Source organism: Phyllostomus discolor, chromosome 6 (genome assembly GCF_004126475.2).
Source record: "Phyllostomus discolor isolate MPI-MPIP mPhyDis1 chromosome 6, mPhyDis1.pri.v3, whole genome shotgun sequence".
Taxonomy (NCBI): Eukaryota; Metazoa; Chordata; class Mammalia; order Chiroptera; family Phyllostomidae; genus Phyllostomus; species Phyllostomus discolor.
The window spans coordinates 65222363-65234716 of NC_040908.2; the positions used below are offsets into that span (position 1 = coordinate 65222363).

The 12354-nt window shown below is 38.6% G+C and overlaps 1 pseudogene; it reads right to left on the reverse strand.

The window, feature by feature from the left end:
- Positions 1–3716: 3716 nt before the first annotated feature.
- LOC114498433 lies at positions 3717–4997 on the reverse strand (annotated as a pseudogene).
- Positions 4998–12354: the final 7357 nt, after the last annotated feature.

Here is a 12354-nt window from a genome sequence, read left to right on the forward strand (position 1 = left end):
TTGGTTGCCTCTCACATGCCCCCAACTGGGCACCTGGCCCACAACCCAGGCATGTGCCCTGACTGGGAACAGAACTGGCAACTTTTTGGTTTGCAGGCTGGCTCTCAATCCACTGACCCACACCAGCCAGGGAAATTTTTTCAATTAAAGAGGGAAGAAACAGGTAACATTTTAGAGATAAACAGAACAACATGGCAAGAAAAATTCAAACATTGGTTATCACTAAAAATCCAAGGTTAAGTTTTTCTATAAAGGCAGAAATACTGGGACTACAAGATACTCCCAAAACAAAATAATGCAAAAAGGATAAACAGAACATTTAAGTAGCAGAGCGGGCAAACACTAACAAACAGATACCAGAGCAATGTTACTTCCAGACAATAGAATTCAAAGATAAATGCATCTAAGAGGACAGAGAAAAACATACCTAATTAATAAAAAAGCAAAACCTATATTACAATTATCAATTTGATGCACCAAAATATTTAATACAGAAACTGATAGAAAGTCAAAAAATAGACAAGTCCTCCTCACAAGGGACACTTTAACAGATCTCATCCAAACCTCAACAGGTTAAAGAGACCCCCCAAAAGTGAGAATCAAGATGCTTTGAATGATTTAATAGAGAATTTTGTACCAATAAGCAGAAAATACACATCCATTTCAAACACACAAAACCCACAGGAAAAAACGGCCATAATTAGGCTTCAAAGAAAACCTCAATAGGCTTTCAAGCAGGAATCTCACAGGACATCTTTATTGAACAAAATTCCATAAAATATAAATTAACAGCAAAAGAAGAACTTCCAAGAACTTTAAAGCAATAGGAAAACTCAAGTGGAATAGTGAACTATTTTAAAACAAACATGGCTGAGCATATAAAAACCAGTATGTTGCTGTCTGAGAGGTATTCTGAAAAAAGTTTACAGATTTTAATGCAAATATTAGAAAAAATTTAAGTAAAAATGGAAGCACTAAACATTCAACTCAAGAGACAAGAAAAGAAAACCACAGAAAACAAATTAGCAAAGCAAAGAAAAATGCAGGATTAATAAACACAATCGCATAAAATAATTAGTTGCTTAATGAACCCAAAGAGATTTTTCTTGAAAACTAAATCAATAGTTAAATAACTGTCAATAGATAAAACACCCTTCAAAATTCTCATAATTTAGTTGTATATGTGTACGCATGTGCATAAGCAAGTGAATATGAAATTGATGGGATTGCAAACCTGTGGGAAATTAAATAAATTCTGTTGGAATAATCAATAAAGTTTACTGGGAAAAAATTAAGTTTAGATCCCTACCTCACACCACACAAATAAAAATGAATTTCCTATGAATCAAAGAACAGATAAATCACACACTATGAAAGCATCACAAGAAATTTTGGTAAATTTAGGGTAAATAGAAATAAAGTGCAAATGTTTAAATTGTATACAACAACAGAATTCAGTTTCAAAACAACAGAATGGAACAAAATATTTGCAACATATGTATCAGTTAAAGAATTTGCATTGAGAATTATGAACAATTAATAAGGAAAAAGCAACAACCTAGTTTTAAAAAACAGGGAGATGTGGATGGGCAATTTACACAAAGACAAATCCAAACTGGGCAGTAAACATGGGGAAGGATGCCGGCCTCACGGGTGTCTGCACTCACGGCTGCCACCTCCACCTGGCCCTGGGGAGGAGAGAGGCCAGAGGAAGGCAAAAAGCCTTGTACTTGAACCCTATACAAGATTTGCAAAGTAGCGATGGAGGTAAGAACTTTGGGTGCCAAAGGGAGGCGTTGTCCAAGGATGTCTACCACCAAACTCTGATAGTGTACTTAAAGGGCCCCTTCGATCCACCACAAGTTGTGCCCCAAGTTTTTGGAAATTTGAAAGCAGCACAAACTCTTATGTTTCCATCTGCATCATGTGCATGATTCCACTGTGTTTTCCTTTTTGAATCACACATCCCAAATTGAGTCTTAGATGTAATTATTCTAGAAAACTCATCCACACATAAACTGGACCACAATGTTTTTCATGCAAAAAGCACCCAATCCTCCTTCCCAGGGTTGCAACATGAAACCCAGTCAATGTCTTAGAAACCACAGACCCAGCTTGCCCACAAAAACACCACTTCCCGGGGCCCGAGCCTGCTGAGCCCTAGTGTGAGAGTGCTCAACCTTGTAAGATGCTAAGAGCTACACATAAGAAGCAGAATTCATAGCTGGCAATTAAGAGCACATCAGGGAACATGGGCCTGGCCAGGGGAGGATGTGACACCTGTATTCCTAGCACATGGCACATGACATCTGAGGAAACAACAGCTTGTCCTTGGGACCAGGCCTGACCTTCAGAAAGTGCTGCATTAAGCATCCTATTTGTTTTTAATTATGGTAAAATACACATAACATAAAATTTACCATCTTGAACATTTTTATTTGTACTGATCAGTGGCATTAAAGTACACTGACATTGTTGTTGACATTGTTGTACTGCCATTTCCACCATCCATCCACACACCTTTTCATCATCCCAAGTGAAAGTACGTACCCAGTAAATAACTACCTGCATCCCTGTCCCCAGCTCTTAGCAACCACCATTTTTTTCTGTCTCTATGAACTTGATCCCTCCAGATACCTCATACAAGTGGAATCATACAGATTTGTCCTTTTGTGACTGTTTATGTCACTCATCATAACGTCCACAAGGTTCTTCCATGTTGTAGCATACGTCAGAATTTCCTTCCTTTTTTTATAGCAACAAATAAAATATAGTTTGTTTAACACAGAGCCCCACATACATGTAAAATAATGATACAAAAGTTGGTGGCTAGTCAAATACTTCAGGTTCACATTTAATACTTTTTGTACTATTTTTAATTGTATTAAAACCTTAACCCTAAACCCTAACCCTAACCCTAACCTTGTCCTTATATCACACCATGATGGGTCTTTAGCCTCTCTCAATGGTACCCAAATTATATATAAGGATTGACTGGGCAAGGTTTTCAAATACAATTTTAAGTTGTTTTGCACAATGAGACAAGACATATGGTCTAAAATATTTCCTGGTGCATCTTCTTTCTTAAGGAAATCAAAAGGCAGTGTCAATAGATTAAAAAATAAGTATTCTTTGAAGCAGCAGATAAATACATTCACCACCAGCCTAGACCCAAGAACCTGGCAATGGCAAGATGTGTGGTTTACAAAAGAAACCATAAACATGACTTTTACATAAAATCTTTGCAACATTTGACCACATTTTTATCTCTTGAGAAACCCTCCCATTCTTTAGTATAAGTTTGTTAATTAAAAAGGAAAAAAGTCAGGTTGTGGGGGGATAATAATAACATTTGAAAATATTTAGATGCCAATGAACGTGTGTTCAGTATCCCAAGACTGTGCAGTTCCTTTCCGTCTGTGGGTTTGTCAGAGAGGAAACAGCTGCAGGATGGACAGAGAGATCTTTACTGAGGAGAAGCAACACACTTCTGCATTTCGGCTCGAGGAAGCTCAATTAACAGGAGCTAAACCACAGAAAGTCACTTGCCTAGTTCATCTGGGTAGAAGAAAAGAAGATACCAACCCAGATAGTATGCCAGTTTTTAAAAGTCAGACATCTATGGCCATTTAAAATCTTGCCCTCTGCAGTGCCCGCCCAGCCAATTCCTTCCCTGTACTGTCAGTCTAATGGACCCCGCTTGAACTTCAGGGATATCAGGCCCTTCTGCTGGCAGGCATCCCATTCACTCCTGATTGCTGATGGTTGTATTTAATGGAAATAATAAGGAAAAGCAGGGGAGTAGCTCCCTGAACAGCAGCCAGAAGGAAAAAGTAATAGTTCAAATAGCAGCCAATATTACCAAAGTCTGTGTGGTTGCTCATCCACTCCACGGCCTTGATGGACACCAGTGCCAGCAGGCCCGAGCCCATGAGGGACCCAATGCCAGAGAAGAAGAACAAGCCCTTGATGGCATTCTGCATGGACTTGGGGGCCACCAAGTGGGCAAATTCCAGACCTGCTATACTTGCAAATATCCCACTGATGCCAATCAGCACAAACTGTGGGACCTGGCGCAGTGTAGGCAAATTCGTGGCAAAATACACACATTTCCATGGTCTGGTTAAAGGTTTTCTCTTTCATAAGGTCCAGCCTTTTGCTTCCAAAATGCCAGCAGCGAAGGCCAAACACATGACAAAGAACATGCCAACAGGATCCTTTTTAAGGACAAGGATGATAAGCCATGTCTTCTCAAAATGGGATCAAGCAGCTTATCCTTAAGGGACTTAAGAGGATGAGCCCTGTGTGGATCGTGGTGATCCAGGCTGCCAGAAACATTTGAGCAGTAGTTGTAATACTGGAGATCTCTGGAATCCTCAGATAAAGACTCTAAAACATGAGTTATCTGCGTTTGAAAAATACAATGTCCAGTAAGATATCAAAGCCAAAACAACAGGGATAATCTCAACAAGAGTTCCTACATCTCCCACTTTGTCTTTCGTAAATGGCCTCCACAAGACATCTAGCTTGAATCAAACAGACCTCATCTGGAATTCTATCTGGATTGCTGAAAGACTCCATTGCCTTCAGCACTAGGTTTGTATTCTCCACCCACTTTTGGGAATGGCATGAATATGTCAAAATTTTGAACATATCAGTGAAGGCACTGCCATCAGGGGGCTTGTGATGAAAAAGCTCTGGCTTCAGAGGAAGATCAGGAAAGAGAAGCTGATGCAGACAGTGGGGATGTGGTAGCTGGTCACAAAGCTCATGTTCTGCTGAATGTAGGCAATGCCTCCTAGCTAGATGATTGAATGTTAATCCACATTAATACTCCAGTAAAATCAATAAAAGTACCCTCTTGTGGCTTCTGGACCTCAATCTTAAACTTGGTTGGCACCAAAGGGTGTGATGTTGGCCTTGATGCCCCCAGCACCCATACCCAGGCCAACCATCGAGAGCACGTTGAGCACAGCAGGCACGCAGTAGCAGGTGGTTGGGTGGGCATGTCAAGGCAGCAGTGCCAAGCAGCTGAGAGGCTTGAAGGTCACAGGGCCACCACAAAGAGTTGCATGTAAAATGGGTGTGGCCAGAAGCCAGAAGGCCAACAAGTCCAGCAGGTAGAGTGCCAAGCTGAGCAGGATGGTACAAGTCCTACCAAGCCACACACTGGCCAGCCAACTCATGAAGAGCTGCAGCCCAGTAGTGCACCATTCAGGAATAGTACCAGATTGGCTTAGATTGGCTGTGACTACATAGAAGGCAGTGAGCTCCAACAGCTCAGTCAGCAGCATCACATCACACATCACACGCCAGCCGCAAACCACCCACTGCACTCCTAGCAGCAGTGCCACCCAAGCACCCCCCCCGCCTGCTCTGCCAGAACCCCCCTCCTTCCTTTTTAAGACTGAATAATATTCCATTCACTGTAAATACCACATTTGTTTATCCCTTTATCCTTTGATGGATGCTTGAGCTCTTTCTACCTTTTCACAATTGCAAACAACAACCTACGCCTTTTTTTAATGCATCCAGAAGATTCCACAAGCTTGTAGTAACCCATCCCAAAGCCTTCCAGTGATTTTTACTTTCCCCAAATTAGTCTCATTTCTATTTTAAAAACTTGGTTTTGCATCTTAGGGTCATCTTTTCCTCACACTCAGTGAAGGCTCTGCCTGGGCTCCACCACAGCTGTAGCACTTTGAGCAACGCCTTCACCCTTTACCTTTCTGCACCTCGGTTTTCTCATTGGTAAAGGGGAAATCCTCACAGGGCTTCGGGGAGCAACAAGTGAGCTAATGCACAGAGAGTGCCTGGCCTCAAGCCTGGCATAGTAAGAGTGAAATATTGGTATCACTTTGAAATAAGCACTTCTGCAGATTTAAAAATTGTCAGTCTGCTACACTCGATCTCAGTTCTTCTAATTCCTCTGGATGACTATATTTCCTAATTAGGCCCCCGCATGTGGTTGTGTATGTGTGTTTGTGTGCATCTCCATTGAGTCAGCTTGTCACCTTTCATGTACAGAGATGCCAGCTTAGCTATCCACACATCCTTCTGCAGAATTGCTCAGGTCTGAGAATTGGGGGCCATGCAATGAGAACCAGTCTGGAGATACACCATTTTAGCACCAAATTTTCCTGGCTGTATTAGATGGCATTCTCCTAAATTGCTCCTATTTCTGGTTATGTTGCCAATTTCATAGTCAAATTAAACAAACGAACAAAAATACTATCTCCTCTCAGCCCAGAACAGAATAAATAATCCCATCTCTGACAAATTCGTTCCTGTAATCAATCAGTCAAAAACAGTCCAATAGTGAGTGCCCAGATTTGCCAAGCATTGTGTTGGTACCAACCACAGGCTATTGTCCACCAGTGGCCCCTTTGGCCTCACAGTCAGGATCTTACTCCTCCTCCAGGACCTTGCTGTTGGAAAGGTTAACTGTGGTTCACCTATTGCAATCACAAATTTGGTTCAGCCTTCCACAGCACCTCCCTCACCCAGCAGCCCCAGTGCCAGGAGCCCCATATTGCTTCAGGTGTCTCTTCCTGCTGGTCATCTTTACAATGGAAACACTGCTGGGAAAAACAAGGAGGTCAACAAACAAGGGAATAGTGCCCTACCAAACTGACTTTGCCCTGGGGAATAGAATCATGGGAGAAGTTAAACTGTGGGGGAAACCTGGGTTCAAATTTTAGCTTCCCCATTCATTAGTTGTAGGTGGTCATTACTGAGGTATCCCTGCTCACACCTCCCCCCAGAGGTTGGGGATCTGTGACCCTGTCCCTGGCCATAGTTAAGGAAACCTGGGGAGAAACACCTGACCCACAACCTTCACAAGATAGTAGACAGCCAGTGGCAAACCCTCTTTTTCACATCGGCCTTAAATGACACATTAGTCCAGATGGACTTAGTAGATATTTACAAAACATTTCATCCAAGAACAATGGAGTATGTATTATTTTCAAGCACACATGGAACAGTTTCCAGGATAGATCACATGTTAGGCCACAAAACAAGTCTCAATAAATTTAAGAAGATTGAAATCATACAAAGAATCTTTTCTGACTACAACATGAAACTAAAATCAATTACAAGAAGGAAATTGGAAAAAACACAAATATGTGGAGTCTCAACAACATGTTACTAAATAACAAATAGGTTAATGAAGAAAAAATAGAAAATTAAAAAATACCTTGATACAAATAAAAATAGAAAAACAGCATTCCATAATTTATGGGACACAGCAAAATTAGTTTTAAAAGGGAAATTTATAGAAATATAAGGCTACCTCAAAAAGCAAGAAAAGAAATCTCAAATAAACACTCTAACCTGACACCTAATGGAATGACAAAAGAACAAAGCCCAAAGTTTATACAAGGAATAAAATTATAAAAATTAGAGCAGAAATAAGTGAACTAGATATCAGAAAAGGAATAGAAAAGATCAATGAAAGAGCTGGTTCTTTGAAAAGATAAATGAAATTGATAAACTTATAACCAGATTCATGAAGAAAAAAAGAGAGGGGGGCCCAAAAATAAAATCAGAAATGAAAGAGAACTTAAAATAGACACCACAGAAATACAATCATAAGAGAATACCACGAACAGTTATATGGCAACAAATTGGACAAACTATAATATACTGATGAATTCCTGAAACATACAATCTTCCAAGACTGAATCAAGAAGAAACAGAAAATCTGAACAGACCAATTATTAGTAATCAAGTTGAATCAGAAAACAAAACAAAACAAACAAATAAACAAAAACCTCATCTCCAGGACCAGATCACTTCACAGGTGATTTCTACCAAACTTTTAAAGAATTAATGTGAACCTTCTCAAACTATTCCAAAAAATGAAAAGGAAAGAATGCATTCAAACTCATTCTATGAGGCCAGCACTACCCTAATAACAAAACCAGACAGACATTATAAGAAAGAAAATTACCAACCAATATCCCGAATGAACATAGATGCAAAAATTCTCAACAAAATGTTATCAAACCAAATCAATAATACATAAAAAGGATTGCCCAGCCAGTGTGGCTCAGTTGGTTTGGTGTCATCCCATGCACTGAAAGGTTGCAGGTTCAGTTCCTGGTCAGGGAGCCTATAGGAGGCAATCAATCACTATTTCTCTCACATCAGTGTTTCTCTCTCTCTCTCACCCCTGCCCCAACTCCCCCCTCTCTAAAAACAAAGAAAAAGCATCCTCTGATAAAGATTAAAAATTGTTTTAATAAAAAATAACAGGATCATACACCATGATCAAGTGGGATTTATTCCAGGGATGCAAATATGGTTTAATATCTACAAATCAATGAATGTAATGCACCATGTTTAAAAAAAAAAGATAAAAATTATATGATCATCTCAATGGATGAAGAAAAAGCATTTGACAAAATTCAACATCTCTTTGTGATGAAAACTCTCAGCAATTGGGTATAGAAGGAAGATGCCTCAACAAAATAAAGGCCATTATACAAACCCACAGCTAACATCATGCTCAGTGCTGGAAAGCTTCCTCCCTAAGATCAGGAACAAGACAAGGATGCTTACTCTCACCATTTTTATTCAACATAGTATTAGAAGTCTTAGCCACAGCAATCATACAAGAAAAAAATAAAAGTCAACCAAACTAGAAAGGAAGAAGTAAAAATGTCACTATTTGCAGATGACATATCTATATATATATAAAAAATATTAAATATTTCACAAAAAAACCTGTTAGAACTAATAAATGAATTCAGTAAAGTTGCAGGATAAAAAACTAATATACAGGAATCTATGGCATTTCTATACATTAATAAAGGACTATCAAAAAGAGATTAAGAAAGCAATCTTATTTATAATTACATCAAAAAGAATAAAGTAAATAGAAATAAATTTAACCAATGAGGCAAAAGACCTGTACTCTGAAAAATATTAGACATTACAAAAAAATTGAAGAGGATCTAAATAAGGAAAAAGTATACTGTGTTCATGGATTGGAATAATTAATATCATTACAATGTCCATATTACTCAAAGCAATCTACAGATTCAATGCAATCCTTATTTAGGTCATCAAGAAACATGTATAAAGGACCCATGGACAAAGCCAAAGGAGGGTAGGATTGAGGGTTGGAGGTGGGAGTGGGTGGAGCAGGGGAGAGTCATGACAGGAAAATTGAGATAACCATACTTGAACAACAAAAAAAATTTTAAAATAAATAATAAAAATAAAAACACCAATATAATTTTTCATAGAAGTAGGACAAATAATCCTAAAACTTATATGGAACCACAAAAGACTCTGAATAGCCAAAGCAATCTTGAAAAAGAACAACAAAGCTGGAGGTATCATGCTCTCTGATTTCAAAATATACTACAAAGCTATGGTCATGAAAATAGTATAGTACTACTATAAATCATACAATAGATTAATGGAATAGAATACAAAGTACAGATATTAACCCATGCTTATATGGTCAATTAATCTATGGCCAAGGAGGAAGAAATATATAACGGGGAAAAGATAATTTCTTCAATAAATTTTGTTGGGAAAAGAGGACTGATATATGCCAAAAAAATGAAACTAGACCATTTTCTTACACCATATATAAAAACAAACTCAAAATGAATTAAAATTTAAGCATAAAACTCTTAAAAGAAATCATAGGCAGGAGTTCCAACCAAGATGGAGGCATAGGTAGAAACACTTCACTTCCAACCAAAAGAAGGATAACAACCAATATAAAAACAACAAACAATCAGAAGTGCCAAAAAATCAAACTGCATGGAACTCCAACAACCAAGGAGTTAAAGAAACATTCACCCAGACCTGTAGGAGGGGCAGCAGCTGAGTGGAGAGGACACAAGGCAAGGTGACAGAATGCACAGGCAAGGTAGAGCTGACTGAACTGGAAACTAAAGACTCAAAAATAGCAAGAAATACTGCAGGGGTAACAATGGTGGGATAAACTCCTAGTATCACAAGAGAGTTCGTTGGAAAGTAGGACTAGAGCAGAGCAAGCAAGCAGCATTGTTCCCTCTCTGACACCTCCCCTACAGACAGGACCACTAGGCAGCCAAGAGTGTTGCCCCACCCTGACAAATACCTAAGGCTCAGCTCCCTCACAACATAACAGGTGTACCGAGACAAAGGAATATGGCCCAAATAAAAGAACAGATCAAAACTCCAGAAAATAAGCTAAGCAATGAGGAGATAGACAACCTATCTGATGCAGGGTTCAAAACACAGGTAATCAGGATGCTCATAGAACTGACTGAGCTCAGTCACAAAATGAAGGAAGAAATGAAGGCTACCTAAAGTGAAATAATGCAAAATATACAGGGAACTAACAGTGATGGGAAGGAAACCAAAACTCAGATAAATGGTTTGGAATGAAATGAAGAAATAAACTTCCAACTGGAACAGAATGGAGAAACAAGAATTCAAAAAAATGGGGAGAGGCTAAGGCACCTATGGGACAACTTTAAGCACTCTAACATCTGAATCATAGGGTTACCAGAAGAAAAGGAAGAGCGAGAAATTGAAAACTTGTTTGAACAAATAATGAAGGAAAACTCCCCCAATGTGACAAGGGAAATAAACTTCTAGGAAGTCTGGAGAGCCCAGAGAGTCCCAAAGAAATTGGACCCAAGGAGGAACACACCAAGGCACATCATAATTAAGTTACCCAAGATTAAAGATAAAGAGAGAATCTTAAAAGCAACAACAGGAAAGGAGAGAGTTACCTACAAAGAAATGACCAAAAGACTATCAGCTGATTTCTCAGAAGAAACCTTACAGGTAAGAAGGGGCTGGAAAAAAGTATCTGAAGTCATGAAAGGCAAGGACCTACATCCAAGATTACTCTATCCGGCAAAGCTATTATTTAGAATGGAAGGGCAGATAAAGTGCTTCCCAGATAAGATCAAGTTAAAGGAATTCATCATTACCAAGCCCTTATTCTGTGAAATGTTAAAGGGACTTATCTAAGAAATAGAAGATCAAAAACTATGAACAGTAAAATGACAACAAACTCATAACTATCAACACCTGAACCTAAAAAACAAAAACTAAGCAAACAACTAGAATAGGAACAGAACCAGAGAAATGGAGATCACATGGAGAGTTTTCAGTGGGGAAGGGGAGGGAAGAATGGAGGGGGAAAGATCCAGGGAATAAGAAGCATAATTGATAGGCGTAAAATAGATGGGGTAAGGTTAAGAATAGTATAGAAAACAGAGAAACTGAAGAACTTATATGTACAATCCATATGGACATGAACTAAGGGGGGATGGAATACTGGAAGGTGGAGTGGGGGTTGGGTATAGGGCCAAGAAGAGATAAAGGGGAGAGAAAAAAAATGGGAAAACTGTAATAGCATAACTGTAGTAGCAATAAAATATAATTGAAAAAGAAACCACAGGCAGTAAATTCTTTGACATTGGTCTTAATATTTTTTTGGATATGATTTCTTGGACAAAGGCAACAAAAGCAAAATTAAACAAATTGGACTACATCAAACAACAGCCTTTTGCACAGCAAAGGAAATCATCGAGACAAAAAGATACCTATTGGGTGGGAGAAGATATTTGCAATGATATATCCAACAAGGGGTTAATAACCAAAACATATAAAGAACTTACACAACTCAATATAAAAAATCCAAGTAAAAGATAGGCAGAGGGTCTGAATAGACATTTCTCTAAAGAAGACATAATGATGGCTAATCGATATGTGACAAGATGCTCTACATCACTAAGCATCAGGGAAATGCAAATCAAAATCACAATGCAATATCACTTCACAACTGATAGATGCTTGTTATCAAAAAGAGAATAACAAGGGTTGTCAAGAATGAGGAAAAGGGAACCCTTGTGCACTGTTGGTGGGATATTAAATTGGTGCAGCCACTATGGAAAATAGTGTGGAAGTTCTTTAAAGAATTAAAAACAGAATTACCATGTGATCCAGTTCCACTCCTGGGCATTTATTCAAAGAAAACAGTAACACTAATTCAAAAAGATATGTGCACCCTTATGTTCATTGCAGCATTATTTACAATAGCCAAGATATGAAAGCAACCTAGGTGTCTATAGATGAATGAATGAATAAAAAAAGATGTGATATATATAATGGAATATTATTCATCCAATAAAAAGTGAAATTTTGCCATTTGCAGCAATATGGGTGGACCTAGAGGATGTTAAGTGAAATAAGTCAGACAGAGAGAGACAAATAACATATGATTTCACTTATATGTAAAATATTTAAAAACCCCAAACAAATGAACAAACAAAACAGAAACATCCTCATAGATACAGAGAATAAGCTGAAGTTTGCCAGCAGGGAGGATAG